The 5,617-nt window shown below is 35.1% G+C and overlaps 1 pseudogene; it reads right to left on the reverse strand.

Moving 5' to 3' along the window:
* Positions 1-260: 260 nt before the first annotated feature.
* LOC149197152 (uncharacterized) lies at positions 261-911 on the reverse strand (annotated as a pseudogene).
* Positions 912-5,617: the final 4,706 nt, after the last annotated feature.

Consider the following 5,617-nt stretch of genomic DNA (forward strand, 5'->3'; position numbering starts at 1 on the left):
TCTAAGAATAAATGTGATAAATATAAAATGTATCTTAAGGTTTTGACTATTCCGAGACACTTAAAGTGATAATCAATTGCACTATCTTGCAAAAGAGGCAAAGATAAATTTAGCATAAACTAGAGGGGAAAGTTTAATATCTTCATATTTAGCAGGTTGCATTGACTATTTCCTTCATTTTTGGACTGACCATATTATTACTGGGAAACTACACACTAGATGACAACCCAAAAAATAGTGAATATCTATCATGGTATAACTCATGCAACAATTTTGAGTGGAGAGTTGGCATTAAAAGGGGAATTAGGTGAAGCAGCGAGACCAAGATGACGCATGAATATTATCTAATGCGTCTTTTTCCTAGGACCATCTATCGTAACATCTTGTTCATTAGAAGGGAATTTCTCATTCTCTTTCTGTGGATTACAAATTCGCTTAGGCTCTTCTCGTTTTGTTCTCTTACGATTATAAATTTTTATTTTAAGCCCCTCTTCACCAAGCTTATTCTATTGAGATGAATTTTCTGGATTAGGTTTTCCAATTGGCTCCACTGGAGATTTCATAATCTTACTCCAAAGAAGCATCTCCTCTTCCAAGGCCTTCTCAAAAGCACCACGATTGGAACCCTTAAGACTTTCCTTAGGTTGTGCAAATGGATCTACCGAAGCATAAATGTAGCTCCCATAAAAGTGAGCTAGAACTCCACAATTAGTTAAGTCGTTAAAAATGCAATTCCAACTTATATTTTTCTCATACGCAATCTATACAAGCCACCATGAAGACAAATCCATATCGGCCCACAAGAGTATCCCTCGATCCAAGTATTTTTTATTCTAGAAATTGTATGATCCTACATTAATACTGTGATTCCTCTCTGCATATCTACCTTTCGTGAATGGTTGGTTATCCATTTACTATAGCATCCCTTTATCAAATAATTTCAACACTATGAAAGCGACAAGCAAGTTCACTCAAAATCCCTCAAAGAAAAAAGAGAAAAAAAGAAAATGAAGGGTAGTTGAAGAAATACCTTGGCAAATTGATGAACCAATCAAGTTTATAAGAGGAAGATGTGGATTTGCTACTCGATGTTGATGTGGACTTAGGGTTTATGCAAAGGAACTAAGGACACCACCCACAGATTGTGACAAAACATGAATGGTAGATTCGTAGTAATGCAAAGGTATAAGCAAGGGCATCAATAGAGCCTACAAAAGGTGAAATGTTGAAGATTGATATGGATTCACCAAGAGTGGTGGTATTTAGATGTTAAATAGACAAATATGCAGAGGGTATGATGAAGAAGAGTGTGTTGATTGGTGGTTGTCACTGATGTCAACCCAACCAGCACTAGGGGCTACCCTAATATTGCATGGAAATTTTGACATGACAAATTAATCTAGTCCGAGTCAAGGATCTTATATATGGATTCTACTCATCGAGATGTTTCCATTTATATGTGGTACGCCAAGTAATTCTTTATGGTTTGAGAGATGTTCATGTTTGAAGTTAGTAACCCCAGTTAGTGAGCTAAAACCCTATGGGGTTGTGGTAATTCAATAGTCAATAATTAATAAAAGTAAAATTCTCCTAAAATCACTCCAACATTCACTTGTTGAGGACCCTCTCAACTCTAGAGAGTCATTAAAATAATGACCCTCATATCCTCCTCTAGTAGGAAATTCATGGCTTCAAACAGGGCATCATGTAATTTTTTCTATAATGTTTATTCTGTGAAGCTTCAAGAGCTGAAGTTAAAAATAATTTTCTATGCTACTGTGATGAATCTCGTGACCTAATTTTAGATCTTCTTTCACTATATTTTCGTAGATATGATCTAAGGAAGATAGGGTTTTTGTAGGCTTCCGAATTCCATGTCAAGCAGGTGATGTTAGGAGAATCGTCATCACTTTCTCTTTGAGCATTGGATTCCAATTTTTTTAATAGTCTTAGAAATAGGATGAATAGTAGTTTTTTTAGTAGCATTTTCAGGGTGGAAGGTCATAACAGTGACACATGGAACTTCGTACAAATTTGCTCTACTTAACTCTATAATCAGGTCATTGTGGGAGATTGGACATAACTATTTCTTGAAGAATCTAATCTTGATCTGACCTATGGAGTTGAAAACAAGACTCATAGGGCTATGATAAGACAAATTTTTAGGTCCTACAGATCTGAAATTACATATATACAACAAATTCAATATCAATCTCCTCGAAGGCAAGAAAAAACATGCATTCAAGGATCACTACAGTAAGGACCACACATCAACAACCAAGGATATGTCTCCTATAGCAAGGTATGTATGATTAGTGTTTACATTTTAAATATGAGTATCATCTCTGACATATTGTTTTGTAGGACAACATAAGTACATATAGGGTCTCGGTTATATCTCTATGTCTCTATATGTCACAATTAGTTTTGATACCACATTTATGATGTACTATTCTTGATACTACACATTTGATGCTACATATTCTTGATGCTACACCAAGTCTACTAAATCTATATGATGTTGTAATTTCACGTTACTTTTCTTGTCATAGTTGATAGAATGGTCTCCGTTGTTGTACTTAGAACTTGGTCCATCACAAGTCTAAGGTTTGTCATCAGTTTTTATTTTATATATCTTTAGGTCAGTTTTCGATATAGTCTTGCATAGAGTCGAAGCCTATATCAAGAGTGGTCCGAGTATTTGTCTACTATTGAAACAAGTCAAAAGCATAAGTGACAAGCACACTTTAGGTATGCCTTGTAATATTAATTCATATTTCTTCATTATTATGCACTTACATGTGTTTTGCAGGGAGAGGTAAGTTGAAGGGTATTTTGTTTTGTTTTGGGATTGGTTTCGGTAGAAAATTTTTGCGTGAAGGTAGAAGAAGATTAAAGTAAAACTTAAAGAAATAATTCAGGAGCAGAAGTATCATATCCAAGAAAGCATTGCATCGGGACATCCTTTGAAGACATGACAACCATCCATATATTGTGAAGAAGTGTCAAGGCCAAGAGTCATCATTGTAAAGTTGTAAAAGAGTCATTGGTAAAAGTGTCATCATTGGAAGAGTCATTATTGTAAAAGATTGAATTTTCCTGGAGTCAAAAAGGCATTATTGTGAGGTATACGAGTCTTTGTTGGGATGATCTCATGGTTGGGTTGCAAGTCATAGTGTGATTGGGTGTTCAGTTAAAATCATTGTAAATCACATTTTATTGTGGATCATTTTCCCTAATATGAGAATCCACACTCTTGTCTCATTTCAGTCAATATAGGGTGGTAGATAGGTGCTAGGCTGGTACATGAAGTTGCCTACAGGTTGGAGCCTATGAACACTTCAGGGTGGTAGTTTGGTCTAGGATGTTGGGGCATCCATTCAGTTGACTATTGAAGAAACTAAGGCGTTGGGGCATCCTTCCAGTGGGAGCTAGAGAAAAATGCTTTTATAGAAGTCTAGGAAGCTTTTGCTTTCATTTCAATTGGGTATGAAGATTAAAGAATTTATTATAAAAGTTTTGGTGGTTTTTGAACCAAAGGGTTTTTTCCACCTAAAATTCTTGTGCGTACTGTGTTCTTTTATTTACTATTATTATTGCATAAATATTAATAATAATTGAAGATTAACTAATGATCTCAAAAGATTTAAAAGTGCTAATTGATAAACAATATTGATTCATCCCCACTCTTAGTATTCCAAACAATTGGTATCAGACTTAGTTCCTTCAGTAATAGCTTAACCACTGGAAGTCAGAAGTCAGTTTTGAGATCATAGAGATGGGAAAGTCAAAGAAGCAGGCTACAAGGATTTCAAAAGAAGGTACATGCACAACAAAATATGAATAAAGTGAGTATTATGTACCAACCCCTGCTTTGATGCAGATAACTATTGGATATGGGAATCCAGGATGGAAGTACATTTGCAGGCACATTGAGTACGAGAATCATTGTTTCTGGAGACACATCTACCGACGAAGATAAAAGGTACAATTCGTCGGCCATGAATGTAATTTTGAATGTTTTGCCAAATTTTGTGAAAGCAAAAGTTTGTCAATGTTCAACAACTAAAGCTTGGAAAATATTGATAATCTTTATTCAACAAAGAAATCAGGTCACGATGTTATTGAAAATTCGAATCCTTCTGATTATGATTAAGGAATGAGATAAATTAGTAAAATAGAGTTTCAAAATCAAGTGATCAAGGTGATAAAGGAACTCAAAAGTCAAATCGAAAAAACAAGACTTTTGGAACCATAATTGAAATAGCGAAAGAACTCATCAAAGAAAACGAAGAGTCTGAGAAGATGACTAGTAGTCTTAGAACTCAATTGGAAGAAATCAAGAACTAGTAGTCTTAGAACTCAATTGGAAGAAATGAAGAATAAAATGACATGAGACCTCAAGAGATAAGTCCAATAGAAGAAACAAGAACTCGACACAATGTTTACAGAGATTAGTAGGATCACACAACAAATGCAGGAAGCAGAAATTGAAAGAAAGGAATCTAATCAAAGATAAATATCTGTAATTAACCAAAATAAAAATGAATTAGAAACATCTTCAGTAGAAATAAGGAGGCTCAAGATTGAAAATTAGAAGCAGAAGGAACATATACATTTTCTCAACAAAGAAGTAAAGAAGTGTTAATTTTAGGTATCTTCTCTGCTAAAGAAATTTATTTCAATTTTCATAGTTAGCTCAATATATTTTCCAGATTAGCAATCACATCATCATTAAAGTAAACTGCATATATAACATAAATATAAATTGTAGAAGACAAGCCGCAAAAAGAGGACACAAGATGTGGTGCTAACTAGGGACAAACCATAATGTGGGGAAACCCTTGATCAATTCTTCTTATATGTTCTTCAATAGTTCAGTGGAGAGAGAGATAGTACATATACATCAGAAGTCAATCCTTTGACTAATCTAAATACGAGCAAAGATATTCTCTAAGAAGATAACATATAAGGTAGCTGATCTAAGCTGAGCAAAAGGAATATTGCTTTCAATGATCCAAGGTGACTCCATCACCATGCTGCAAACATCATACAGCTGCAACTTATCATCATGTTGCACCTACCACTATGACCCACTCAATCATTGAGTTTCTCCCATCATAGTTCGACTCCCATCACTGAGCTGCACCCAATGTTGTACCCATCATGCTGCACCCATCATGATGCATCCATCATGGCATCCAATATGTTGCAACCATCATGGCATCCAATATGCTGCAAAAATCATCCCATTGCACTCACCAGTCTTATCTGCTTACTATGGCTTACAGCCTAGCAGAGCACCTAGAATATTTTAATAGGTCTAAAGTGTAGTCTCCTAACAGTACTTAAAATATGCCCAGATTTGACTGCAATTGATCTCCAAGGAAATATCATTTCCTTTACCATTTAAAGTAGCCTTCAAGCCCTAAACAATGACTGGATTGTGTCTATGATCACTTCTTATCCAAGTGGCATACAATAGTGCTTAGAACATGATTATGACAACCTATAGAGTGGATTATATCCTTCTAGCAAGAGCTCACTCAAACCTCCTATCAACAAGTAGTTCAATCGTTTAATTTGACCACTGAAATAACTCTCAAATGTACACACT

Source organism: Pinus tabuliformis, chromosome 2_2, assembly GCF_031772625.1.
Source record: "Pinus tabuliformis cultivar Carrire ecotype Pingquan chromosome 2_2, CPIR1, whole genome shotgun sequence".
Taxonomy (NCBI): Eukaryota; Viridiplantae; Streptophyta; class Pinopsida; order Pinales; family Pinaceae; genus Pinus; species Pinus tabuliformis.